Genomic DNA, 27656 nt, shown 5'->3' with positions numbered 1-27656 from the left:
GGCTGTCTGTCTGTGCGTGCCTGCTCCCTAGTACGTAGACGTTCCAACCCCTTTGAATATTTGCTTCCTCCGTTTGAAAGCAAAATAAATAAATACATAAATAAATAAATAAATAAATACATAGGTAGGAAATATAGGCTAAGCCAGCAACAGGTCGGAAAAAATTGCACGAGTTGACTGTAAACAGCTGGCGGATTGGGGGAGTTTTAGTGCTTGTTTTCATCTGGAATGTTTAGCTTATTTTTTGGGGTGACAGCTTTGTTTTCGATGTAGTTTTCACCGTGTTGTACAATTCCCGGTCTCGCTGTGTTCATTCGCCCAAGAGCTGCAAAGTAATTTTTCAACACTGTCTGAGTATGGAAAATAGCCTATAGTCTGCATGGCCTTCGACATCCCAGATATTGTAGTGTTTTCCTGAACAACTGTAGGTTACTCGTTTCAGGATGTCCAAGTAGAGCGAGTGACCAAAGGTCCTGTTTTTACGCACAGCGAATTGATATATGAAAAGCTAATATCAGCGTGCTTCATGAAGTTTTGCTTGACAGCAGTTGCTACTACATAGCCTATGTTGTCGGATTAGATGCAGCATTCGATTGACGTGTGTCTACTATTACGTATAAGGCCTATATAAACCGTGCGCTAAGGAGAAGCGCTCATTCACGTCTCCGTCGCCGGAGGGAGCGCCACGCTTTCTGTCGCTAGTGTACATCTGGACATGTATGGATCATTGGCTGCCAGTGACTCTAGCACACCAGTAGAGAACTGCATTAGGAGCAGTTGTTTTTTCTTTCTCCGTGGCGAAGATGAAGCAAAGAGGATCCACGAAACAACCCTCTTTACAACACATGACCTGAATGCGCAGTCCTAACTGGCCAGAGACCCAACTCGGAGCGTCCGCATCCCGACCGGTATGTGTACGTTGTTTTCATTGAGAGGCTAAGTTTCTAAAACGAAGCTCATATTTTATGAATTGTAAATTAGGGCTGTTCTCTCCAATGAAACGTCCCCTGTGTTTTCGCTCTGCTTAGAAAAACGGATTTTTTTTTTTTATATCCCATCAAATACTTAGTGGTTTTATATTCTCATGCATGGCCAGACACTGATTTCTCTCCTTAGCTTTGAGTATGGCTATGGCTATGGCTATGGCTATGGCTATGGCTATGGCTATGGCTATGGTTATTTAGCAGACGCCTTTGTCCAAAGCGAAGTATCATCTTTGTTTGAAAAGCTGAGCTTTTTTTTACTCCAGTGACATTTTCTAATTTACTTGTGGTAGTTTCAAATGGTGTACACACCAAGTGGTTTTTGCCATGCTATGTCACCATTACAATTTATTTAGCTTCTAAACAAATCTGTGAGCGTTTTAATCAGAGATAAAGCTGCCCTATGTATGTTGTACTGTGAGTAAAGTATGTGCACTTGCCTAACCAAACTCTTCTGTCAGTACCCATCGTTTTTAGGATAAAGAAGGAACAGTTATTGGAAATGTTACCAAGTTTTAAATGCCATTTGTTGTATTCTTCACTTTCAAAGTTGAACTCCACGCGGAAAATGCGCCCTTGTTTTCTTGAACACAATGTAGCACGCGTCTCCAACCCGGGTTAGGGAGCTTTAAGTAGGTTACTTTGGCCGGTTGCTTTCGCTTACGGCCATACCACGCTGAACACGCCCGATCTCGTCCGATCTCGGAAGCTAAGCAGCGTCGGGCCTGGTTAGTACTTGGATGGGAGACCGCCTGGGAATACCAGGTGCCGTAAGCTTTTCTCTCCATCAGCCAGTGAAACTTTTTTTTTTTTCAGGCTGTCTGTCTGTGCGTGCCTGCTCCCTAGTACGTAGACGTTCCAACCCCTTTGAATATTTGCTTCCTCCGTTTGAAAGCAAAATAAATAAATACATAAATAAATAAATAAATAAATACATAGGTAGGAAATATAGGCTAAGCCAGCAACAGGTCGGAAAAAATTGCACGAGTTGACTGTAAACAGCTGGCGGATTGGGGGAGTTTTAGTGCTTGTTTTCATCTGGAATGTTTAGCTTATTTTTTGGGGTGACAGCTTTGTTTTCGATGTAGTTTTCACCGTGTTGTACAATTCCCGGTCTCGCTGTGTTCATTCGCCCAAGAGCTGCAAAGTAATTTTTCAACACTGTCTGAGTATGGAAAATAGCCTATAGTCTGCATGGCCTTCGACATCCCAGATATTGTAGTGTTTTCCTGAACAACTGTAGGTTACTCGTTTCAGGATGTCCAAGTAGAGCGAGTGACCAAAGGTCCTGTTTTTACGCACAGCGAATTGATATATGAAAAGCTAATATCAGCGTGCTTCATGAAGTTTTGCTTGACAGCAGTTGCTACTACATAGCCTATGTTGTCGGATTAGATGCAGCATTCGATTGACGTGTGTCTACTATTACGTATAAGGCCTATATAAACCGTGCGCTAAGGAGAAGCGCTCATTCACGTCTCCGTCGCCGGAGGGAGCGCCACGCTTTCTGTCGCTAGTGTACATCTGGACATGTATGGATCATTGGCTGCCAGTGACTCTAGCACACCAGTAGAGAACTGCATTAGGAGCAGTTGTTTTTTCTTTCTCCGTGGCGAAGATGAAGCAAAGAGGATCCACGAAACAACCCTCTTTACAACACATGACCTGAATGCGCAGTCCTAACTGGCCAGAGACCCAACTCGGAGCGTCCGCATCCCGACCGGTATGTGTACGTTGTTTTCATTGAGAGGCTAAGTTTCTAAAACGAAGCTCATATTTTATGAATTGTAAATTAGGGCTGTTCTCTCCAATGAAACGTCCCCTGTGTTTTCGCTCTGCTTAGAAAAACGGATTTTTTTTTTTTATATCCCATCAAATACTTAGTGGTTTTATATTCTCATGCATGGCCAGACACTGATTTCTCTCCTTAGCTTTGAGTATGGCTATGGCTATGGCTATGGCTATGGCTATGGCTATGGCTATGGCTATGGTTATTTAGCAGACGCCTTTGTCCAAAGCGAAGTATCATCTTTGTTTGAAAAGCTGAGCTTTTTTTTACTCCAGTGACATTTTCTAATTTACTTGTGGTAGTTTCAAATGGTGTACACACCAAGTGGTTTTTGCCATGCTATGTCACCATTACAATTTATTTAGCTTCTAAACAAATCTGTGAGCGTTTTAATCAGAGATAAAGCTGCCCTATGTATGTTGTACTGTGAGTAAAGTATGTGCACTTGCCTAACCAAACTCTTCTGTCAGTACCCATCGTTTTTAGGATAAAGAAGGAACAGTTATTGGAAATGTTACCAAGTTTTAAATGCCATTTGTTGTATTCTTCACTTTCAAAGTTGAACTCCACGCGGAAAATGCGCCCTTGTTTTCTTGAACACAATGTAGCACGCGTCTCCAACCCGGGTTAGGGAGCTTTAAGTAGGTTACTTTGGCCGGTTGCTTTCGCTTACGGCCATACCACGCTGAACACACCCGATCTCGTCCGATCTCGGAAGCTAAGCAGCGTCGGGCCTGGTTAGTACTTGGATGGGAGACCGCCTGGGAATACCAGGTGCCGTAAGCTTTTCTCTCCATCAGCCAGTGAAACTTTTTTTTTTTTCAGGCTGTCTGTCTGTGCGTGCCTGCTCCCTAGTACGTAGACGTTCCAACCCCTTTGAATATTTGCTTCCTCCGTTTGAAAGCAAAATAAAGAAATACATAAATAAATAAATAAATAAATGCATAGGTAGGAAATATAGGCTAAGCCAGCAACAGGTCGGAAAAAAATTGCACGAGTTGACTGTAAACAGCTGGCGGATTGGGGGAGTTTTAGTGCTTGTTTTCATCTGGAATGTTTAGCTTATTTTTTGGGGTGACAGCTTTGTTTTCTATGTAGTTTTCACCGTGTTGTACAATTCCCGGTCTCGCTGTGTTCATTCGCCCAAGAGCTGCAAAGTAATTTTTTCAACACTGTCTGAGTATGGAAAATAGCCTATAGTCTGCATGGCCTTCGACATCCCAGATATTGTAGTGTTTTCCTGAACAACTGTAGGTTACTCGTTTCAGGATGTCCAAGTAGAGCGAGTGACCAAAGTTCCTGTTTTTACGCACAGCGAATTGATATATGAAAAGCTAATATCAGCGTGCTTCATGAAGTTTTGCTTGACAGCAGTTGCTACTACATAGCCTATGTTGTCGGATTAGATGCAGCATTCGATTGACGTGTGTCTACTATTACGTATAAGGCCTATATAAACCGTGCGCTAAGGAGAAGCGCTCATTCACGTCTCCGTCGCCGGAGGGAGCGCCACGCTTTCTGTCGCTAGTGTACATCTGGACATGTATGGATCATTGGCTGCCAGTGACTCTAGCACACCAGTAGAGAACTGCATTTGGAGCAGTTGTTTTTTCTTTCTCCGTGGCGAAGATGAAGCAAAGAGGATCCACGAAACAACCCTCTTTACAACACATGACCTGAATGCGCAGTCCTAACTGGCCAGAGACCCAACTCGGAGCGTCCGCATCCCAACCGGTATGTGTACGTTGTTTTCATTGAGAGGCTAAGTTTCTAAAACGAAGCTCATATTTTATGAATTGTAAATTAGGGCTGTTCTCTCCAATGAAACGTCCCCTGTGTTTTCGCTCTGCTTAGAAAAACGGATTTTTTTTTTTTTTTATATCCCATCAAATACTTAGTGGTTTTATATTCTCATGCATGGCCAGACACTGATTTCTCTCCTTAGCTTTGAGTATCATCTTTGTTTGAAAAGCTGAGCTTTTTTTTACTCCAGTGACATTTTCTAATTTACTTGTGGTAGTTTCAAATGGTGTACACACCAAGTGGTTTTTGCCATGCTATGTCACCATTACAATTTATTTAGCTTCTAAACAAATCTGTGAGCGTTTTAATCAGAGATAAAGCTGCCCTATGTATGTTGTACTGTGAGTAAAGTATGTGCACTTGCCTAACCAAACTCTTCTGTCAGTACCCATCGTTTTTAGGATAAAGAAGGAACAGTTATTGGAAATGTTACCAAGTTTTAAATGCCATTTGTTGTATTCTTCACTTTCAAAGTTGAACTCCACGCGGAAAATGCGCCCTTGTTTTCTTGAACACAATGTAGCGTACCTCACCTTTCACAACACACGCGTCTCCAACCCGGGTTAGGGAGCTTTAAGTAGGTTACTTTGGCCGGTTGCTTTCGCTTACGGCCATACCACGCTGAACACGCCCGATCTCGTCCGATCTCGGAAGCTAAGCAGCGTCGGGCCTGGTTAGTACTTGGATGGGAGACCGCCTGGGAATACCAGGTGCCGTAAGCTTTTCTCTCCATCAGCCAGTGAAACTTTTTTTTTTTTCAGGCTGTCTGTCTGTGCGTGCCTGCTCCCTAGTACGTAGACGTTCCAACCCCTTTGAATATTTGCTTCCTCCGTTTGAAAGCAAAATAAAGAAATACATAAATAAATAAATGAATAAATACATAGGTAGGAAATATAGGCTAAGCCAGCAACAGGTCGGAAAAAATTGCACGAGTTGACTGTAAACAGCTGGCGGATTGGGGGAGTTTTAGTGCTTGTTTTCATCTGGAATGTTTAGCTTATTTTTTGGGGTGACAGCTTTGTTTTCGATGTAGTTTTCACCGTGTTGTACAATTCCCGGTCTCGCTGTGTTCATTCGCCCAAGAGCTGCAAAGTAATTTTTTCAACACTGTCTGAGTATGGAAAATAGCCTATAGTCTGCATGGCCTTCGACATCCCAGATATTGTAGTGTTTTCCTGAACAACTGTAGGTTACTCGTTTCAGGATGTCCAAGTAGAGCGAGTGACCAAAGGTCCTGTTTTTACGCACAGCGAATTGATATATGAAAAGCTAATATCAGCGTGCTTCTTGAAGTTTTGCTTGACAGCAGTTGCTACTACATAGCCTATGTTGTCGGATTAGATGCAGCATTCGATTGACGTGTGTCTACTATTACGTATAAGGCCTATATAAACCGTGCGCTAAGGAGAAGCGCTCATTCACGTCTCCGTCGCCGGAGGGAGCGCCACGCTTTCTGTCGCTAGTGTACATCTGGACATGTATGGATCATTGGCTGCCAGTGACTCTAGCACACCAGTAGAGAACTGCATTAGGAGCAGTTGTTTTTTCTTTCTCCGTGGCGAAGATGAAGCAAAGAGGATCCACGAAACAACCCTCTTTACAACACATGACCTGAATGCGCAGTCCTAACTGGCCAGAGACCCAACTCGGAGCGTCCGCATCCCAACCGGTATGTGTACGTTGTTTTCATTGAGAGGCTAAGTTTCTAAAACGAAGCTCATATTTTATGAATTGTAAATTAGGGCTGTTCTCCAATGAAACGTCCCCTGTGTTTTCGCTCTGCTTAGAAAAACGGATTTTTTTTTTTTTATATCCCATCAAATACTTAGTGGTTTTATATTCTCATGCATGGCCAGACACTGATTTCTCTCCTTAGCTTTGAGTATCATCTTTGTTTGAAAAGCTGAGCTTTTTTTTACTCCAGTGACATTTTCTAATTTACTTGTGGTAGTTTCAAATGGTGTACACACCAAGTGGTTTTTGCCATGCTATGTCACCATTACAATTTATTTAGCTTCTAAACAAATCTGTGAGCGTTTTAATCAGAGATAAAGCTGCCCTATGTATGTTGTACTGTGAGTAAAGTATGTGCACTTGCCTAACCAAACTCTTCTGTCAGTACCCATCGTTTTTAGGATAAAGAAGGAACAGTTATTGGAAATGTTACCAAGTTTTAAATGCCATTTGTTGTATTCTTCACTTTCAAAGTTGAACTCCACGCGGAAAATGCGCCCTTGTTTTCTTGAACACAATGTAGCGTACCTCACCTTTCACAACACACGCGTCTCCAACCCGGGTTAGGGAGCTTTAAGTAGGTTACTTTGGCCGATTGCTTTCGCTTACGGCCATACCACGCTGAACACGCCCGATCTCGTCCGATCTCGGAAGCTAAGCAGCGTCGGGCCTGGTTAGTACTTGGATGGGAGACCGCCTGGGAATACCAGGTGCCGTAAGCTTTTCTCTCCATCAGCCAGTGAAACTTTTTTTTTTTTCAGGCTGTCTGTCTGTGCGTGCCTGCTCCCTAGTACGTAGACGTTCCAACCCCTTTGAATATTTGCTTCCTCCGTTTGAAAGCAAAATAAAGAAATACATAAATAAATAAATAAATAAATACATAGGTAGGAAATATAGGCTAAGCCAGCAACAGATCGGAAAAAATTGCACGAGTTGACTGTAAACAGCTGGCGGATTGGGGGAGTTTTAGTGCTTGTTTTCATCTGGAATGTTTAGCTTATTTTTTGGGGTGACAGCTTTGTTTTCGATGTAGTTTTCACCGTGTTGTACAATTCCCGGTCTCGCTGTGTTCATTCGCCCAAGAGCTGCAAAGTAATTTTTTCAACACTGTCTGAGTATGGAAAATAGCCTATAGTCTGCATGGCCTTCGACATCCCAGATATTGTAGTGTTTTCCTGAACAACTGTAGGTTACTCGTTTCAGGATGTCCAAGTAGAGCGAGTGACCAAAGTTCCTGTTTTTACGCACAGCGAATTGATATATGAAAAGCTAATATCAGCGTGCTTCATGAAGTTTTGCTTGACAGCAGTTGCTACTACATAGCCTATGTTGTCGGATTAGATGCAGCATTCGATTGACGTGTGTCTACTATTACGTATAAGGCCTATATAAACCGTGCGCTAAGGAGAAGCGCTCATTCACGTCTCCGTCGCCGGAGGGAGCGCCACGCTTTCTGTCGCTAGTGTACATCTGGACATGTATGGATCATTGGCTGCCAGTGACTCTAGCACACCAGTAGAGAACTGCATTTGGAGCAGTTGTTTTTTCTTTCTCCGTGGCGAAGATGAAGCAAAGAGGATCCACGAAACAACCCTCTTTACAACACATGACCTGAATGCGCAGTCCTAACTGGCCAGAGACCCAACTCGGAGCGTCCGCATCCCAACCGGTATGTGTACGTTGTTTTCATTGAGAGGCTAAGTTTCTAAAACGAAGCTCATATTTTATGAATTGTAAATTAGGGCTGTTCTCTCCAATGAAACGTCCCCTGTGTTTTCGCTCTGCTTAGAAAAACGGATTTTTTTTTTTTTATATCCCATCAAATACTTAGTGGTTTTATATTCTCATGCATGGCCAGACACTGATTTCTCTCCTTAGCTTTGAGTATCATCTTTGTTTGAAAAGCTGAGCTTTTTTTTACTCCAGTGACATTTTCTAATTTACTTGTGGTAGTTTCAAATGGTGTACACACCAAGTGGTTTTTGCCATGCTATGTCACCATTACAATTTATTTAGCTTCTAAACAAATCTGTGAGCGTTTTAATCAGAGATAAAGCTGCCCTATGTATGTTGTACTGTGAGTAAAGTATGTGCACTTGCCTAACCAAACTCTTCTGTCAGTACCCATCGTTTTTAGGATAAAGAAGGAACAGTTATTGGAAATGTTACCAAGTTTTAAATGCCATTTGTTGTATTCTTCACTTTCAAAGTTGAACTCCACGCGGAAAATGCGCCCTTGTTTTCTTGAACACAATGTAGCGTACCTCACCTTTCACAACACACGCGTCTCCAACCCGGGTTAGGGAGCTTTAAGTAGGTTACTTTGGCCGGTTGCTTTCGCTTACGGCCATACCACGCTGAACACGCCCGATCTCGTCCGATCTCGGAAGCTAAGCAGCGTCGGGCCTGGTTAGTACTTGGATGGGAGACCGCCTGGGAATACCAGGTGCCGTAAGCTTTTCTCTCCATCAGCCAGTGAAACTTTTTTTTTTTTCAGGCTGTCTGTCTGTGCGTGCCTGCTCCCTAGTACGTAGACGTTCCAACCCCTTTGAATATTTGCTTCCTCCGTTTGAAAGCAAAATAAAGAAATACATAAATAAATAAATGAATAAATACATAGGTAGGAAATATAGGCTAAGCCAGCAACAGGTCGGAAAAAATTGCACGAGTTGACTGTAAACAGCTGGCGGATTGGGGGAGTTTTAGTGCTTGTTTTCATCTGGAATGTTTAGCTTATTTTTTGGGGTGACAGCTTTGTTTTCGATGTAGTTTTCACCGTGTTGTACAATTCCCGGTCTCGCTGTGTTCATTCGCCCAAGAGCTGCAAAGTAATTTTTTCAACACTGTCTGAGTATGGAAAATAGCCTATAGTCTGCATGGCCTTCGACATCCCAGATATTGTAGTGTTTTCCTGAACAACTGTAGGTTACTCGTTTCAGGATGTCCAAGTAGAGCGAGTGACCAAAGGTCCTGTTTTTACGCACAGCGAATTGATATATGAAAAGCTAATATCAGCGTGCTTCTTGAAGTTTTGCTTGACAGCAGTTGCTACTACATAGCCTATGTTGTCGGATTAGATGCAGCATTCGATTGACGTGTGTCTACTATTACGTATAAGGCCTATATAAACCGTGCGCTAAGGAGAAGCGCTCATTCACGTCTCCGTCGCCGGAGGGAGCGCCACGCTTTCTGTCGCTAGTGTACATCTGGACATGTATGGATCATTGGCTGCCAGTGACTCTAGCACACCAGTAGAGAACTGCATTAGGAGCAGTTGTTTTTTCTTTCTCCGTGGCGAAGATGAAGCAAAGAGGATCCACGAAACAACCCTCTTTACAACACATGACCTGAATGCGCAGTCCTAACTGGCCAGAGACCCAACTCGGAGCGTCCGCATCCCGACCGGTATGTGTACGTTGTTTTCATTGAGAGGCTAAGTTTCTAAAACGAAGCTCATATTTTATGAATTGTAAATTAGGGCTGTTCTCTCCAATGAAACGTCTCCTGTGTTTTCGCTCTGCTTAGAAAAACGGATTTTTTTTTTTTTAAATCCCATCAAATACTTAGTGGTTTTATATTCTCATGCATGGCCAGACACTGATTTCTCTCCTTAGCTTTGAGTATCATCTTTGTTTGAAAAGCTGAGCTTTTTTTTTACTCCAGTGACATTTTCTAATTTACTTGTGGTAGTTTCAAATGGTGTACACACCAAGTGGTTTTTGCCATGCTATGTCACCATTACAATTTATTTAGCTTCTAAACAAATCTGTGAGCGTTTTAATCAGAGATAAAGCTGCCCTATGTATGTTGTACTGTGAGTAAAGTATGTGCACTTGCCTAACCAAACTCTTCTGTCAGTACCCATCGTTTTTAGGATAAAGAAGGAACAGTTATTGGAAATGTTACCAAGTTTTAAATGCCATTTGTTGTATTCTTCACTTTCAAAGTTGAACTCCACGCGGAAAATGCGCCCTTGTTTTCTTGAACACAATGTAGCGTACCTCACCTTTCACAACACACGCGTCTCCAACCCGGGTTAGGGAGCTTTAAGTAGGTTACTTTGGCCGGTTGCTTTCGCTTACGGCCATACCACGCTGAACACGCCCGATCTCGTCCGATCTCGGAAGCTAAGCAACGTCGGGCCTGGTTAGTACTTGGATGGGAGACCGCCTGGGAATACCAGGTGCCGTAAGCTTTTCTCTCCATCAGCCAGTGAAACTTTTTTTTTTTTCAGGCTGTCTGTCTGTGCGTGCCTGCTCCCTAGTACGTAGACGTTCCAACCCCTTTGAATATTTGCTTCCTCCGTTTGAAAGCAAAATAAATAAATACATAAATAAATAAATAAATAAATACATAGGTAGGAAATATAGGCTAAGCCAGCAACAGGTCGGAAAAAATTGCACGAGTTGACTGTAAACAGCTGGCGGATTGGGGGAGTTTTAGTGCTTGTTTTCATCTGGAATGTTTAGCTTATTTTTTGGGGTGACAGCTTTGTTTTCGATGTAGTTTTCACCGTGTTGTACAATTCCCGGTCTCGCTGTGTTCATTCGCCCAAGAGCTGCAAAGTAATTTTTCAACACTGTCTGAGTATGGAAAATAGCCTTTAGTCTGCATGGCCTTCGACATCCCAGATATTGTAGTGTTTTCCTGAACAACTGTAGGTTACTCGTTTCAGGATGTCCAAGTAGAGCGAGTGACCAAAGGTCCTGTTTTTACGCACAGCGAATTGATATATGAAAAGCTAATATCAGCGTGCTTCATGAAGTTTTGCTTGACAGCAGTTGCTACTACATAGCCTATGTTGTCGGATTAGATGCAGCATTCGATTGACGTGTGTCTACTATTACGTATAAGGCCTATATAAACCGTGCGCTAAGGAGAAGCGCTCATTCACGTCTCCGTCGCCGGAGGGAGCGCCACGCTTTCTGTCGCTAGTGTACATCTGGACATGTATGGATCATTGGCTGCCAGTGACTCTAGCACACCAGTAGAGAACTGCATTAGGAGCAGTTGTTTTTTCTTTCTCCGTGGCGAAGATGAAGCAAAGAGGATCCACGAAACAACCCTCTTTACAACACATGACCTGAATGCGCAGTCCTAACTGGCCAGAGACCCAACTCGGAGCGTCCGCATCCCGACCGGTATGTGTACGTTGTTTTCATTGAGAGGCTAAGTTTCTAAAACGAAGCTCATATTTTATGAATTGTAAATTAGGGCTGTTCTCTCCAATGAAACGTCCCCTGTGTTTTCGCTCTGCTTAGAAAAACGGATTTTTTTTTTTTATATCCCATCAAATACTTAGTGGTTTTATATTCTCATGCATGGCCAGACACTGATTTCTCTCCTTAGCTTTGAGTATGGCTATGGCTATGGCTATGGCTATGGCTATGGCTATGGCTATGGCTATGGCTATGGCTATGGTTATTTAGCAGACGCCTTTGTCCAAAGCGAAGTATCATCTTTGTTTGAAAAGCTGAGCTTTTTTTTACTCCAGTGACATTTTCTAATTTACTTGTGGTAGTTTCAAATGGTGTACACACCAAGTGGTTTTTGCCATGCTATGTCACCATTACAATTTATTTAGCTTCTAAACAAATCTGTGAGCGTTTTAATCAGAGATAAAGCTGCCCTATGTATGTTGTACTGTGAGTAAAGTATGTGCACTTGCCTAACCAAACTCTTCTGTCAGTACCCATCGTTTTTAGGATAAAGAAGGAACAGTTATTGGAAATGTTACCAAGTTTTAAATGCCATTTGTTGTATTCTTCACTTTCAAAGTTGAACTCCACGCGGAAAATGCGCCCTTGTTTTCTTGAACACAATGTAGCACGCGTCTCCAACCCGGGTTAGGGAGCTTTAAGTAGGTTACTTTGGCCGGTTGCTTTCGCTTACGGCCATACCACGCTGAACACGCCCGATCTCGTCCGATCTCGGAAGCTAAGCAGCGTCGGGCCTGGTTAGTACTTGGATGGGAGACCGCCTGGGAATACCAGGTGCCGTAAGCTTTTCTCTCCATCAGCCAGTGAAACTTTTTTTTTTTTCAGGCTGTCTGTCTGTGCGTGCCTGCTCCCTAGTACGTAGACGTTCCAACCCCTTTGAATATTTGCTTCCTCCGTTTGAAAGCAAAATAAAGAAATACATAAATAAATAAATAAATAAATGCATAGGTAGGAAATATAGGCTAAGCCAGCAACAGGTCGGAAAAAAATTGCACGAGTTGACTGTAAACAGCTGGCGGATTGGGGGAGTTTTAGTGCTTGTTTTCATCTGGAATGTTTAGCTTATTTTTTGGGGTGACAGCTTTGTTTTCTATGTAGTTTTCACCGTGTTGTACAATTCCCGGTCTCGCTGTGTTCATTCGCCCAAGAGCTGCAAAGTAATTTTTTCAACACTGTCTGAGTATGGAAAATAGCCTATAGTCTGCATGGCCTTCGACATCCCAGATATTGTAGTGTTTTCCTGAACAACTGTAGGTTACTCGTTTCAGGATGTCCAAGTAGAGCGAGTGACCAAAGTTCCTGTTTTTACGCACAGCGAATTGATATATGAAAAGCTAATATCAGCGTGCTTCATGAAGTTTTGCTTGACAGCAGTTGCTACTACATAGCCTATGTTGTCGGATTAGATGCAGCATTCGATTGACGTGTGTCTACTATTACGTATAAGGCCTATATAAACCGTGCGCTAAGGAGAAGCGCTCATTCACGTCTCCGTCGCCGGAGGGAGCGCCACGCTTTCTGTCGCTAGTGTACATCTGGACATGTATGGATCATTGGCTGCCAGTGACTCTAGCACACCAGTAGAGAACTGCATTTGGAGCAGTTGTTTTTTCTTTCTCCGTGGCGAAGATGAAGCAAAGAGGATCCACGAAACAACCCTCTTTACAACACATGACCTGAATGCGCAGTCCTAACTGGCCAGAGACCCAACTCGGAGCGTCCGCATCCCAACCGGTATGTGTACGTTGTTTTCATTGAGAGGCTAAGTTTCTAAAACGAAGCTCATATTTTATGAATTGTAAATTAGGGCTGTTCTCTCCAATGAAACGTCCCCTGTGTTTTCGCTCTGCTTAGAAAAACGGATTTTTTTTTTTTTTATATCCCATCAAATACTTAGTGGTTTTATATTCTCATGCATGGCCAGACACTGATTTCTCTCCTTAGCTTTGAGTATCATCTTTGTTTGAAAAGCTGAGCTTTTTTTTTACTCCAGTGACATTTTCTAATTTACTTGTGGTAGTTTCAAATGGTGTACACACCAAGTGGTTTTTGCCATGCTATGTCACCATTACAATTTATTTAGCTTCTAAACAAATCTGTGAGCGTTTTAATCAGAGATAAAGCTGCCCTATGTATGTTGTACTGTGAGTAAAGTATGTGCACTTGCCTAACCAAACTCTTCTGTCAGTACCCATCGTTTTTAGGATAAAGAAGGAACAGTTATTGGAAATGTTACCAAGTTTTAAATGCCATTTGTTGTATTCTTCACTTTCAAAGTTGAACTCCACGCGGAAAATGCGCCCTTGTTTTCTTGAACACAATGTAGCGTACCTCACCTTTCACAACACACGCGTCTCCAACCCGGGTTAGGGAGCTTTAAGTAGGTTACTTTGGCCGGTTGCTTTCGCTTACGGCCATACCACGCTGAACACGCCCGATCTCGTCCGATCTCGGAAGCTAAGCAGCGTCGGGCCTGGTTAGTACTTGGATGGGAGACCGCCTGGGAATACCAGGTGCCGTAAGCTTTTCTCTCCATCAGCCAGTGAAACTTTTTTTTTTTTCAGGCTGTCTGTCTGTGCGTGCCTGCTCCCTAGTACGTAGACGTTCCAACCCCTTTGAATATTTGCTTCCTCCGTTTGAAAGCAAAATAAAGAAATACATAAATAAATAAATGAATAAATACATAGGTAGGAAATATAGGCTAAGCCAGCAACAGGTCGGAAAAAATTGCACGAGTTGACTGTAAACAGCTGGCGGATTGGGGGAGTTTTAGTGCTTGTTTTCATCTGGAATGTTTAGCTTATTTTTTGGGGTGACAGCTTTGTTTTCGATGTAGTTTTCACCGTGTTGTACAATTCCCGGTCTCGCTGTGTTCATTCGCCCAAGAGCTGCAAAGTAATTTTTTCAACACTGTCTGAGTATGGAAAATAGCCTATAGTCTGCATGGCCTTCGACATCCCAGATATTGTAGTGTTTTCCTGAACAACTGTAGGTTACTCGTTTCAGGATGTCCAAGTAGAGCGAGTGACCAAAGGTCCTGTTTTTACGCACAGCGAATTGATATATGAAAAGCTAATATCAGCGTGCTTCTTGAAGTTTTGCTTGACAGCAGTTGCTACTACATAGCCTATGTTGTCGGATTAGATGCAGCATTCGATTGACGTGTGTCTACTATTACGTATAAGGCCTATATAAACCGTGCGCTAAGGAGAAGCGCTCATTCACGTCTCCGTCGCCGGAGGGAGCGCCACGCTTTCTGTCGCTAGTGTACATCTGGACATGTATGGATCATTGGCTGCCAGTGACTCTAGCACACCAGTAGAGAACTGCATTAGGAGCAGTTGTTTTTTCTTTCTCCGTGGCGAAGATGAAGCAAAGAGGATCCACGAAACAACCCTCTTTACAACACATGACCTGAATGCGCAGTCCTAACTGGCCAGAGACCCAACTCGGAGCGTCCGCATCCCAACCGGTATGTGTACGTTGTTTTCATTGAGAGGCTAAGTTTCTAAAACGAAGCTCATATTTTATGAATTGTAAATTAGGGCTGTTCTCCAATGAAACGTCCCCTGTGTTTTCGCTCTGCTTAGAAAAACGGATTTTTTTTTTTTTATATCCCATCAAATACTTAGTGGTTTTATATTCTCATGCATGGCCAGACACTGATTTCTCTCCTTAGCTTTGAGTATCATCTTTGTTTGAAAAGCTGAGCTTTTTTTTACTCCAGTGACATTTTCTAATTTACTTGTGGTAGTTTCAAATGGTGTACACACCAAGTGGTTTTTGCCATGCTATGTCACCATTACAATTTATTTAGCTTCTAAACAAATCTGTGAGCGTTTTAATCAGAGATAAAGCTGCCCTATGTATGTTGTACTGTGAGTAAAGTATGTGCACTTGCCTAACCAAACTCTTCTGTCAGTACCCATCGTTTTTAGGATAAAGAAGGAACAGTTATTGGAAATGTTACCAAGTTTTAAATGCCATTTGTTGTATTCTTCACTTTCAAAGTTGAACTCCACGCGGAAAATGCGCCCTTGTTTTCTTGAACACAATGTAGCGTACCTCACCTTTCACAACACACGCGTCTCCAACCCGGGTTAGGGAGCTTTAAGTAGGTTACTTTGGCCGGTTGCTTTCGCTTACGGCCATACCACGCTGAACACGCCCGATCTCGTCCGATCTCGGAAGCTAAGCAGCGTCGGGCCTGGTTAGTACTTGGATGGGAGACCGCCTGGGAATACCAGGTGCCGTAAGCTTTTCTCTCCATCAGCCAGTGAAACTTTTTTTTTTTTCAGGCTGTCTGTCTGTGCGTGCCTGCTCCCTAGTACGTAGACGTTCCAACCCCTTTGAATATTTGCTTCCTCCGTTTGAAAGCAAAATAAAGAAATACATAAATAAATAAATGAATAAATACATAGGTAGGAAATATAGGCTAAGCCAGCAACAGGTCGGAAAAAATTGCACGAGTTGACTGTAAACAGCTGGCGGATTGGGGGAGTTTTAGTGCTTGTTTTCATCTGGAATGTTTAGCTTATTTTTTGGGGTGACAGCTTTGTTTTCGATGTAGTTTTCACCGTGTTGTACAATTCCCGGTCTCGCTGTGTTCATTCGCCCAAGAGCTGCAAAGTAATTTTTTCAACACTGTCTGAGTATGGAAAATAGCCTATAGTCTGCATGGCCTTCGACATCCCAGATATTGTAGTGTTTTCCTGAACAACTGTAGGTTACTCGTTTCAGGATGTCCAAGTAGAGCGAGTGACCAAAGGTCCTGTTTTTACGCACAGCGAATTGATATATGAAAAGCTAATATCAGCGTGCTTCTTGAAGTTTTGCTTGACAGCAGTTGCTACTACATAGCCTATGTTGTCGGATTAGATGCAGCATTCGATTGACGTGTGTCTACTATTACGTATAAGGCCTATATAAACCGTGCGCTAAGGAGAAGCGCTCATTCACGTCTCCGTCGCCGGAGGGAGCGCCACGCTTTCTGTCGCTAGTGTACATCTGGACATGTATGGATCATTGGCTGCCAGTGACTCTAGCACACCAGTAGAGAACTGCATTAGGAGCAGTTGTTTTTTCTTTCTCCGTGGCGAAGATGAAGCAAAGAGGATCCACGAAACAACCCTCTTTACAACACATGACCTGAATGCGCAGTCCTAACTGGCCAGAGACCCAACTCGGAGCGTCCGCATCCCGACCGGTATGTGTACGTTGTTTTCATTGAGAGGCTAAGTTTCTAAAACGAAGCTCATATTTTATGAATTGTAAATTAGGGCTGTTCTCTCCAATGAAACGTCTCCTGTGTTTTCGCTCTGCTTAGAAAAACGGATTTTTTTTTTTTTAAATCCCATCAAATACTTAGTGGTTTTATATTCTCATGCATGGCCAGACACTGATTTCTCTCCTTAGCTTTGAGTATCATCTTTGTTTGAAAAGCTGAGCTTTTTTTTTACTCCAGTGACATTTTCTAATTTACTTGTGGTAGTTTCAAATGGTGTACACACCAAGTGGTTTTTGCCATGCTATGTCACCATTACAATTTATTTAGCTTCTAAACAAATCTGTGAGCGTTTTAATCAGAGATAAAGCTGCCCTATGTATGTTGTACTGTGAGTAAAGTATGTGCACTTGCCTAACCAAACTCTTCTGTCAGTACCCATCGTTTTTAGGATAAAGAAGGAACAGTTATTGGAAATGTTACCAAGTTTTAAATGCCATTTGTTGTATTCTTCACTTTCAAAGTTGAACTCCACGCGGAAAATGCGCCCTTGTTTTCTTGAACACAATGTAGCGTACCTCACCTTTCACAACACACGCGTCTCCAACCCGGGTTAGGGAGCTTTAAGTAGGTTACTTTGGCCGGTTGCTTTCGCTTACGGCCATACCACGCTGAACACGCCCGATCTCGTCCGATCTCGGAAGCTAAGCAACGTCGGGCCTGGTTAGTACTTGGATGGGAGACCGCCTGGGAATACCAGGTGCCGTAAGCTTTTCTCTCCATCAGCCAGTGAAACTTTTTTTTTTTTCAGGCTGTCTGTCTGTGCGTGCCTGCTCCCTAGTACGTAGACGTTCCAACCCCTTTGAATATTTGCTTCCTCCGTTTGAAAGCAAAATAAATAAATACATAAATAAATAAATAAATAAATACATAGGTAGGAAATATAGGCTAAGCCAGCAACAGGTCGGAAAAAATTGCACGAGTTGACTGTAAACAGCTGGCGGATTGGGGGAGTTTTAGTGCTTGTTTTCATCTGGAATGTTTAGCTTATTTTTTGGGGTGACAGCTTTGTTTTCGATGTAGTTTTCACCGTGTTGTACAATTCCCGGTCTCGCTGTGTTCATTCGCCCAAGAGCTGCAAAGTAATTTTTCAACACTGTCTGAGTATGGAAAATAGCCTTTAGTCTGCATGGCCTTCGACATCCCAGATATTGTAGTGTTTTCCTGAACAACTGTAGGTTACTCGTTTCAGGATGTCCAAGTAGAGCGAGTGACCAAAGGTCCTGTTTTTACGCACAGCGAATTGATATATGAAAAGCTAATATCAGCGTGCTTCATGAAGTTTTGCTTGACAGCAGTTGCTACTACATAGCCTATGTTGTCGGATTAGATGCAGCATTCGATTGACGTGTGTCTACTATTACGTATAAGGCCTATATAAACCGTGCGCTAAGGAGAAGCGCTCATTCACGTCTCCGTCGCCGGAGGGAGCGCCACGCTTTCTGTCGCTAGTGTACATCTGGACATGTATGGATCATTGGCTGCCAGTGACTCTAGCACACCAGTAGAGAACTGCATTAGGAGCAGTTGTTTTTTCTTTCTCCGTGGCGAAGATGAAGCAAAGAGGATCCACGAAACAACCCTCTTTACAACACATGACCTGAATGCGCAGTCCTAACTGGCCAGAGACCCAACTCGGAGCGTCCGCATCCCGACCGGTATGTGTACGTTGTTTTCATTGAGAGGCTAAGTTTCTAAAACGAAGCTCATATTTTATGAATTGTAAATTAGGGCTGTTCTCTCCAATGAAACGTCCCCTGTGTTTTCGCTCTGCTTAGAAAAACGGATTTTTTTTTTTTATATCCCATCAAATACTTAGTGGTTTTATATTCTCATGCATGGCCAGACACTGATTTCTCTCCTTAGCTTTGAGTATGGCTATGGCTATGGCTATGGCTATGGCTATGGCTATGGTTATTTAGCAGACGCCTTTGTCCAAAGCGAAGTATCATCTTTGTTTGAAAAGCTGAGCTTTTTTTTACTCCAGTGACATTTTCTAATTTACTTGTGGTAGTTTCAAATGGTGTACACACCAAGTGGTTTTTGCCATGCTATGTCACCATTACAATTTATTTAGCTTCTAAACAAATCTGTGAGCGTTTTAATCAGAGATAAAGCTGCCCTATGTATGTTGTACTGTGAGTAAAGTATGTGCACTTGCCTAACCAAACTCTTCTGTCAGTACCCATCGTTTTTAGGATAAAGAAGGAACAGTTATTGGAAATGTTACCAAGTTTTAAATGCCATTTGTTGTATTCTTCACTTTCAAAGTTGAACTCCACGCGGAAAATGCGCCCTTGTTTTCTTGAACACAATGTAGCGTACCTCACCTTTCACAACACACGCGTCTCCAACCCGGGTTAGGGAGCTTTAAGTAGGTTACTTTGGCCGGTTGCTTTCGCTTACGGCCATACCACGCTGAACACGCCCGATCTCGTCCGATCTCGGAAGCTAAGCAGCGTCGGGCCTGGTTAGTACTTGGATGGGAGACCGCCTGGGAATACCAGGTGCCGTAAGCTTTTCTCTCCATCAGCCAGTGAAACTTTTTTTTTTTTCAGGCTGTCTGTCTGTGCGTGCCTGCTCCCTAGTACGTAGACGTTCCAACCCCTTTGAATATTTGCTTCCTCCGTTTGAAAGCAAAATAAAGAAATACATAAATAAATAAATGAATAAATACATAGGTAGGAAATATAGGCTAAGCCAGCAACAGGTCGGAAAAAATTGCACGAGTTGACTGTAAACAGCTGGCGGATTGGGGGAGTTTTAGTGCTTGTTTTCATCTGGAATGTTTAGCTTATTTTTTGGGGTGACAGCTTTGTTTTCGATGTAGTTTTCACCGTGTTGTACAATTCCCGGTCTCGCTGTGTTCATTCGCCCAAGAGCTGCAAAGTAATTTTTTCAACACTGTCTGAGTATGGAAAATAGCCTATAGTCTGCATGGCCTTCGACATCCCAGATATTGTAGTGTTTTCCTGAACAACTGTAGGTTACTCGTTTCAGGATGTCCAAGTAGAGCGAGTGACCAAAGGTCCTGTTTTTACGCACAGCGAATTGATATATGAAAAGCTAATATCAGCGTGCTTCTTGAAGTTTTGCTTGACAGCAGTTGCTACTACATAGCCTATGTTGTCGGATTAGATGCAGCATTCGATTGACGTGTGTCTACTATTACGTATAAGGCCTATATAAACCGTGCGCTAAGGAGAAGCGCTCATTCACGTCTCCGTCGCCGGAGGGAGCGCCACGCTTTCTGTCGCTAGTGTACATCTGGACATGTATGGATCATTGGCTGCCAGTGACTCTAGCACACCAGTAGAGAACTGCATTAGGAGCAGTTGTTTTTTCTTTCTCCGTGGCGAAGATGAAGCAAAGAGGATCCACGAAACAACCCTCTTTACAACACATGACCTGAATGCGCAGTCCTAACTGGCCAGAGACCCAACTCGGAGCGTCCGCATCCCAACCGGTATGTGTACGTTGTTTTCATTGAGAGGCTAAGTTTCTAAAACGAAGCTCATATTTTATGAATTGTAAATTAGGGCTGTTCTCCAATGAAACGTCCCCTGTGTTTTCGCTCTGCTTAGAAAAACGGATTTTTTTTTTTTTATATCCCATCAAATACTTAGTGGTTTTATATTCTCATGCATGGCCAGACACTGATTTCTCTCCTTAGCTTTGAGTATCATCTTTGTTTGAAAAGCTGAGCTTTTTTTTACTCCAGTGACATTTTCTAATTTACTTGTGGTAGTTTCAAATGGTGTACACACCAAGTGGTTTTTGCCATGCTATGTCACCATTACAATTTATTTAGCTTCTAAACAAATCTGAGCGTTTTAATCAGAGATAAAGCTGCCCTATGTATGTTGTACTGTGAGTAAAGTATGTGCACTTGCCTAACCAAACTCTTCTGTCAGTACCCATCGTTTTTAGGATAAAGAAGGAACAGTTATTGGAAATGTTACCAAGTTTTAAATGCCATTTGTTGTATTCTTCACTTTCAAAGTTGAACTCCACGCGGAAAATGCGCCCTTGTTTTCTTGAACACAATGTAGCGTACCTCACCTTTCACAACACACGCGTCTCCAACCCGGGTTAGGGAGCTTTAAGTAGGTTACTTTGGCCGGTTGCTTTCGCTTACGGCCATACCACGCTGAACACGCCCGATCTCGTCCGATCTCGGAAGCTAAGCAGCGTCGGGCCTGGTTAGTACTTGGATGGGAGACCGCCTGGGAATACCAGGTGCCGTAAGCTTTTCTCTCCATCAGCCAGTGAAACTTTTTTTTTTTTCAGGCTGTCTGTCTGTGCGTGCCTGCTCCCTAGTACGTAGACGTTCCAACCCCTTTGAATATTTGCTTCCTCCGTTTGAAAGCAAAATAAAGAAATACATAAATAAATAAATGAATAAATACATAGGTAGGAAATATAGGCTAAGCCAGCAACAGGTCGGAAAAAATTGCACGAGTTGACTGTAAACAGCTGGCGGATTGGGGGAGTTTTAGTGCTTGTTTTCATCTGGAATGTTTAGCTTATTTTTTGGGGTGACAGCTTTGTTTTCGATGTAGTTTTCACCGTGTTGTACAATTCCCGGTCTCGCTGTGTTCATTCGCCCAAGAGCTGCAAAGTAATTTTTTCAACACTGTCTGAGTATGGAAAATAGCCTATAGTCTGCATGGCCTTCGACATCCCAGATATTGTAGTGTTTTCCTGAACAACTGTAGGTTACTCGTTTCAGGATGTCCAAGTAGAGCGAGTGACCAAAGGTCCTGTTTTTACGCACAGCGAATTGATATATGAAAAGCTAATATCAGCGTGCTTCTTGAAGTTTTGCTTGACAGCAGTTGCTACTACATAGCCTATGTTGTCGGATTAGATGCAGCATTCGATTGACGTGTGTCTACTATTACGTATAAGGCCTATATAAACCGTGCGCTAAGGAGAAGCGCTCATTCACGTCTCCGTCGCCGGAGGGAGCGCCACGCTTTCTGTCGCTAGTGTACATCTGGACATGTATGGATCATTGGCTGCCAGTGACTCTAGCACACCAGTAGAGAACTGCATTAGGAGCAGTTGTTTTTTCTTTCTCCGTGGCGAAGATGAAGCAAAGAGGATCCACGAAACAACCCTCTTTACAACACATGACCTGAATGCGCAGTCCTAACTGGCCAGAGACCCAACTCGGAGCGTCCGCATCCCAACCGGTATGTGTACGTTGTTTTCATTGAGAGGCTAAGTTTCTAAAACGAAGCTCATATTTTATGAATTGTAAATTAGGGCTGTTCTCCAATGAAACGTCCCCTGTGTTTTCGCTCTGCTTAGAAAAACGGATTTTTTTTTTTTTATATCCCATCAAATACTTAGTGGTTTTATATTCTCATGCATGGCCAGACACTGATTTCTCTCCTTAGCTTTGAGTATCATCTTTGTTTGAAAAGCTGAGCTTTTTTTTACTCCAGTGACATTTTCTAATTTACTTGTGGTAGTTTCAAATGGTGTACACACCAAGTGGTTTTTGCCATGCTATGTCACCATTACAATTTATTTAGCTTCTAAACAAATCTGTGAGCGTTTTAATCAGAGATAAAGCTGCCCTATGTATGTTGTACTGTGAGTAAAGTATGTGCACTTGCCTAACCAAACTCTTCTGTCAGTACCCATCGTTTTTAGGATAAAGAAGGAACAGTTATTGGAAATGTTACCAAGTTTTAAATGCCATTTGTTGTATTCTTCACTTTCAAAGTTGAACTCCACGCGGAAAATGCGCCCTTGTTTTCTTGAACACAATGTAGCGTACCTCACCTTTCACAACACACGCGTCTCCAACCCGGGTTAGGGAGCTTTAAGTAGGTTACTTTGGCCGGTTGCTTTCGCTTACGGCCATACCACGCTGAACACGCCCGATCTCGTCCGATCTCGGAAGCTAAGCAGCGTCGGGCCTGGTTAGTACTTGGATGGGAGACCGCCTGGGAATACCAGGTGCCGTAAGCTTTTCTCTCCATCAGCCAGTGAAACTTTTTTTTTTTTCAGGCTGTCTGTCTGTGCGTGCCTGCTCCCTAGTACGTAGACGTTCCAACCCCTTTGAATATTTGCTTCCTCCGTTTGAAAGCAAAATAAAGAAATACATAAATAAATAAATGAATAAATACATAGGTAGGAAATATAGGCTAAGCCAGCAACAGGTCGGAAAAAATTGCACGAGTTGACTGTAAACAGCTGGCGGATTGGGGGAGTTTTAGTGCTTGTTTTCATCTGGAATGTTTAGCTTATTTTTTGGGGTGACAGCTTTGTTTTCGATGTAGTTTTCACCGTGTTGTACAATTCCCCGTCTCGCTGTGTTCATTCGCCCAAGAGCTGCAAAGTAATTTTTTCAACACTGTCTGAGTATGGAAAATAGCCTATAGTCTGCATGGCCTTCGACATCCCAGATATTGTAGTGTTTTCCTGAACAACTGTAGGTTACTCGTTTCAGGATGTCCAAGTAGAGCGAGTGACCAAAGGTCCTGTTTTTACGCACAGCGAATTGATATATGAAAAGCTAATATCAGCGTGCTTCTTGAAGTTTTGCTTGACAGCAGTTGCTACTACATAGCCTATGTTGTCGGATTAGATGCAGCATTCGATTGACGTGTGTCTACTATTACGTATAAGGCCTATATAAACCGTGCGCTAAGGAGAAGCGCTCATTCACGTCTCCGTCGCCGGAGGGAGCGCCACGCTTTCTGTCGCTAGTGTACATCTGGACATGTATGGATCATTGGCTGCCAGTGACTCTAGCACACCAGTAGAGAACTGCATTAGGAGCAGTTGTTTTTTCTTTCTCCGTGGCGAAGATGAAGCAAAGAGGATCCACGAAACAACCCTCTTTACAACACATGACCTGAATGCGCAGTCCTAACTGGCCAGAGACCCAACTCGGAGCGTCCGCATCCCGACCGGTATGTGTACGTTGTTTTCATTGAGAGGCTAAGTTTCTAAAACGAAGCTCATATTTTATGAATTGTAAATTAGGGCTGTTCTCTCCAATGAAACGTCTCCTGTGTTTTCGCTCTGCTTAGAAAAACGGATTTTTTTTTTTTTAAATCCCATCAAATACTTAGTGGTTTTATATTCTCATGCATGGCCAGACACTGATTTCTCTCCTTAGCTTTGAGTATCATCTTTGTTTGAAAAGCTGAGCTTTTTTTTTACTCCAGTGACATTTTCTAATTTACTTGTGGTAGTTTCAAATGGTGTACACACCAAGTGGTTTTTGCCATGCTATGTCACCATTACAATTTATTTAGCTTCTAAACAAATCTGTGAGCGTTTTAATCAGAGATAAAGCTGCCCTATGTATGTTGTACTGTGAGTAAAGTATGTGCACTTGCCTAACCAAACTCTTCTGTCAGTACCCATCGTTTTTAGGATAAAGAAGGAACAGTTATTGGAAATGTTACCAAGTTTTAAATGCCATTTGTTGTATTCTTCACTTTCAAAGTTGAACTCCACGCGGAAAATGCGCCCTTGTTTTCTTGAACACAATGTAGCGTACCTCACCTTTCACAACACACGCGTCTCCAACCCGGGTTAGGGAGCTTTAAGTAGGTTACTTTGGCCGGTTGCTTTCGCTTACGGCCATACCACGCTGAACACGCCCGATCTCGTCCGATCTCGGAAGCTAAGCAACGTCGGGCCTGGTTAGTACTTGGATGGGAGACCGCCTGGGAATACCAGGTGCCGTAAGCTTTTCTCTCCATCAGCCAGTGAAACTTTTTTTTTTTTCAGGCTGTCTGTCTGTGCGTGCCTGCTCCCTAGTACGTAGACGTTCCAACCCCTTTGAATATTTGCTTCCTCCGTTTGAAAGCAAAATAAATAAATACATAAATAAATAAATAAATAAATACATAGGTAGGAAATATAGGCTAAGCCAGCAACAGGTCGGAAAAAATTGCACGAGTTGACTGTAAACAGCTGGCGGATTGGGGGAGTTTTAGTGCTTGTTTTCATCTGGAATGTTTAGCTTATTTTTTGGGGTGACAGCTTTGTTTTCGATGTAGTTTTCACCGTGTTGTACAATTCCCGGTCTCGCTGTGTTCATTCGCCCAAGAGCTGCAAAGTAATTTTTCAACACTGTCTGAGTATGGAAAATAGCCTTTAGTCTGCATGGCCTTCGACATCCCAGATATTGTAGTGTTTTCCTGAACAACTGTAGGTTACTCGTTTCAGGATGTCCAAGTAGAGCGAGTGACCAAAGGTCCTGTTTTTACGCACAGCGAATTGATATATGAAAAGCTAATATCAGCGTGCTTCATGAAGTTTTGCTTGACAGCAGTTGCTACTACATAGCCTATGTTGTCGGATTAGATGCAGCATTCGATTGACGTGTGTCTACTATTACGTATAAGGCCTATATAAACCGTGCGCTAAGGAGAAGCGCTCATTCACGTCTCCGTCGCCGGAGGGAGCGCCACGCTTTCTGTCGCTAGTGTACATCTGGACATGTATGGATCATTGGCTGCCAGTGACTCTAGCACACCAGTAGAGAACTGCATTAGGAGCAGTTGTTTTTTCTTTCTCCGTGGCGAAGATGAAGCAAAGAGGATCCACGAAACAACCCTCTTTACAACACATGACCTGAATGCGCAGTCCTAACTGGCCAGAGACCCAACTCGGAGCGTCCGCATCCCGACCGGTATGTGTACGTTGTTTTCATTGAGAGGCTAAGTTTCTAAAACGAAGCTCATATTTTATGAATTGTAAATTAGGGCTGTTCTCTCCAATGAAACGTCCCCTGTGTTTTCGCTCTGCTTAGAAAAACGGATTTTTTTTTTTTATATCCCATCAAATACTTAGTGGTTTTATATTCTCATGCATGGCCAGACACTGATTTCTCTCCTTAGCTTTGAGTATGGCTATGGCTATGGCTATGGCTATGGCTATGGCTATGGTTATTTAGCAGACGCCTTTGTCCAAAGCGAAGTATCATCTTTGTTTGAAAAGCTGAGCTTTTTTTTACTCCAGTGACATTTTCTAATTTACTTGTGGTAGTTTCAAATGGTGTACACACCAAGTGGTTTTTGCCATGCTATGTCACCATTACAATTTATTTAGCTTCTAAACAAATCTGTGAGCGTTTTAATCAGAGATAAAGCTGCCCTATGTATGTTGTACTGTGAGTAAAGTATGTGCACTTGCCTAACCAAACTCTTCTGTCAGTACCCATCGTTTTTAGGATAAAGAAGGAACAGTTATTGGAAATGTTACCAAGTTTTAAATGCCATTTGTTGTATTCTTCACTTTCAAAGTTGAACTCCACGCGGAAAATGCGCCCTTGTTTTCTTGAACACAATGTAGCGTACCTCACCTTTCACAACACACGCGTCTCCAACCCGGGTTAGGGAGCTTTAAGTAGGTTACTTTGGCCGGTTGCTTTCGCTTACGGCCATACCACGCTGAACACGCCCGATCTCGTCCGATCTCGGAAGCTAAGCAACGTCGGGCCTGGTTAGTACTTGGATGGGAGACCGCCTGGGAATACCAGGTGCCGTAAGCTTTTCTCTCCATCAGCCAGTGAAACTTTTTTTTTTTTCAGGCTGTCTGTCTGTGCGTGCCTGCTCCCTAGTACGTAGACGTTCCAACCCCTTTGAATATTTGCTTCCTCCGTTTGAAAGCAAAATAAATAAATACATAAATAAATAAATAAATAAATACATAGGTAGGAAATATAGGCTAAGCCAGCAACAGGTCGGAAAAAATTGCACGAGTTGACTGTAAACAGCTGGCGGATTGGGGGAGTTTTAGTGCTTGTTTTCATCTGGAATGTTTAGCTTATTTTTTGGGGTGACAGCTTTGTTTTCGATGTAGTTTTCACCGTGTTGTACAATTCCCGGTCTCGCTGTGTTCATTCGCCCAAGAGCTGCAAAGTAATTTTTCAACACTGTCTGAGTATGGAAAATAGCCTTTAGTCTGCATGGCCTTCGACATCCCAGATATTGTAGTGTTTTCCTGAACAACTGTAGGTTACTCGTTTCAGGATGTCCAAGTAGAGCGAGTGACCAAAGGTCCTGTTTTTACGCACAGCGAATTGATATATGAAAAGCTAATATCAGCGTGCTTCATGAAGTTTTGCTTGACAGCAGTTGCTACTACATAGCCTATGTTGTCGGATTAGATGCAGCATTCGATTGACGTGTGTCTACTATTACGTATAAGGCCTATATAAACCGTGCGCTAAGGAGAAGCGCTCATTCACGTCTCCGTCGCCGGAGGGAGCGCCACGCTTTCTGTCGCTAGTGTACATCTGGACATGTATGGATCATTGGCTGCCAGTGACTCTAGCACACCAGTAGAGAACTGCATTAGGAGCAGTTGTTTTTTCTTTCTCCGTGGCGAAGATGAAGCAAAGAGGATCCACGAAACAACCCTCTTTACAACACATGACCTGAATGCGCAGTCCTAACTGGCCAGAGACCCAACTCGGAGCGTCCGCATCCCGACCGGTATGTGTACGTTGTTTTCATTGAGAGGCTAAGTTTCTAAAACGAAGCTCATATTTTATGAATTGTAAATTAGGGCTGTTCTCTCCAATGAAACGTCCCCTGTGTTTTCGCTCTGCTTAGAAAAACGGATTTTTTTTTTTTATATCCCATCAAATACTTAGTGGTTTTATATTCTCATGCATGGCCAGACACTGATTTCTCTCCTTAGCTTTGAGTATGGCTATGGCTATGGCTATGGCTATGGCTATGGCTATGGTTATTTAGCAGACGCCTTTGTCCAAAGCGAAGTATCATCTTTGTTTGAAAAGCTGAGCTTTTTTTTACTCCAGTGACATTTTCTAATTTACTTGTGGTAGTTTCAAATGGTGT

The 27656-nt window shown here is 42.8% G+C and overlaps 15 non-coding genes across 15 annotated transcripts; all 15 read left to right on the top strand.

Annotated features, from left to right (window-relative positions):
- The first annotated feature begins 1641 nt into the window (after positions 1-1641).
- Positions 1642-1760, top strand: LOC134068306 (5S ribosomal RNA). The gene has a single exon (XR_009936684.1). It is a non-coding gene; the product is annotated as a 5S ribosomal RNA (ribosomal RNA).
- A 1679-nt stretch (positions 1761-3439) lies between these two features.
- On the top strand, positions 3440-3558 carry LOC134068241 (5S ribosomal RNA). Its single transcript, XR_009936624.1, has one exon. It is a non-coding gene; the product is annotated as a 5S ribosomal RNA (ribosomal RNA).
- Positions 3559-5178: 1620 nt separating this feature from the next.
- Positions 5179-5297, top strand: LOC134068305 (5S ribosomal RNA). The gene has a single exon (XR_009936683.1). It is a non-coding gene; the product is annotated as a 5S ribosomal RNA (ribosomal RNA).
- A 1615-nt stretch (positions 5298-6912) lies between these two features.
- LOC134068304 (5S ribosomal RNA) lies at positions 6913-7031 on the top strand. The gene has a single exon (XR_009936682.1). It is a non-coding gene; the product is annotated as a 5S ribosomal RNA (ribosomal RNA).
- A 1617-nt stretch (positions 7032-8648) lies between these two features.
- On the top strand, positions 8649-8767 carry LOC134068303 (5S ribosomal RNA). Its single transcript, XR_009936681.1, has one exon. It is a non-coding gene; the product is annotated as a 5S ribosomal RNA (ribosomal RNA).
- A 1618-nt stretch (positions 8768-10385) lies between these two features.
- On the top strand, positions 10386-10504 carry LOC134068250 (5S ribosomal RNA). Its single transcript, XR_009936633.1, has one exon. It is a non-coding gene; the product is annotated as a 5S ribosomal RNA (ribosomal RNA).
- Positions 10505-12195: 1691 nt separating this feature from the next.
- Positions 12196-12314, top strand: LOC134068302 (5S ribosomal RNA). Its single transcript, XR_009936680.1, has one exon. It is a non-coding gene; the product is annotated as a 5S ribosomal RNA (ribosomal RNA).
- A 1620-nt stretch (positions 12315-13934) lies between these two features.
- Positions 13935-14053, top strand: LOC134068299 (5S ribosomal RNA). Its single transcript, XR_009936678.1, has one exon. It is a non-coding gene; the product is annotated as a 5S ribosomal RNA (ribosomal RNA).
- Positions 14054-15668: 1615 nt separating this feature from the next.
- On the top strand, positions 15669-15787 carry LOC134068298 (5S ribosomal RNA). The gene has a single exon (XR_009936677.1). It is a non-coding gene; the product is annotated as a 5S ribosomal RNA (ribosomal RNA).
- Positions 15788-17405: 1618 nt separating this feature from the next.
- Positions 17406-17524, top strand: LOC134068249 (5S ribosomal RNA). Its single transcript, XR_009936632.1, has one exon. It is a non-coding gene; the product is annotated as a 5S ribosomal RNA (ribosomal RNA).
- Positions 17525-19212: 1688 nt separating this feature from the next.
- LOC134068297 (5S ribosomal RNA) lies at positions 19213-19331 on the top strand. The gene has a single exon (XR_009936676.1). It is a non-coding gene; the product is annotated as a 5S ribosomal RNA (ribosomal RNA).
- Positions 19332-20944: 1613 nt separating this feature from the next.
- LOC134068296 (5S ribosomal RNA) lies at positions 20945-21063 on the top strand. Its single transcript, XR_009936675.1, has one exon. It is a non-coding gene; the product is annotated as a 5S ribosomal RNA (ribosomal RNA).
- A 1615-nt stretch (positions 21064-22678) lies between these two features.
- LOC134068295 (5S ribosomal RNA) lies at positions 22679-22797 on the top strand. Its single transcript, XR_009936674.1, has one exon. It is a non-coding gene; the product is annotated as a 5S ribosomal RNA (ribosomal RNA).
- A 1618-nt stretch (positions 22798-24415) lies between these two features.
- On the top strand, positions 24416-24534 carry LOC134068248 (5S ribosomal RNA). Its single transcript, XR_009936631.1, has one exon. It is a non-coding gene; the product is annotated as a 5S ribosomal RNA (ribosomal RNA).
- Positions 24535-26222: 1688 nt separating this feature from the next.
- LOC134068246 (5S ribosomal RNA) lies at positions 26223-26341 on the top strand. The gene has a single exon (XR_009936629.1). It is a non-coding gene; the product is annotated as a 5S ribosomal RNA (ribosomal RNA).
- The last annotated feature ends 1315 nt before the right edge of the window (positions 26342-27656 follow it).

The sequence above is a fragment of the Sardina pilchardus genome, chromosome 20 (assembly GCF_963854185.1).
Source record: "Sardina pilchardus chromosome 20, fSarPil1.1, whole genome shotgun sequence".
Lineage (NCBI taxonomy): Eukaryota > Metazoa > Chordata > Actinopteri > Clupeiformes > Clupeidae > Sardina > Sardina pilchardus.
This window is presented reverse-complemented; position numbering and strand designations above follow the sequence as displayed.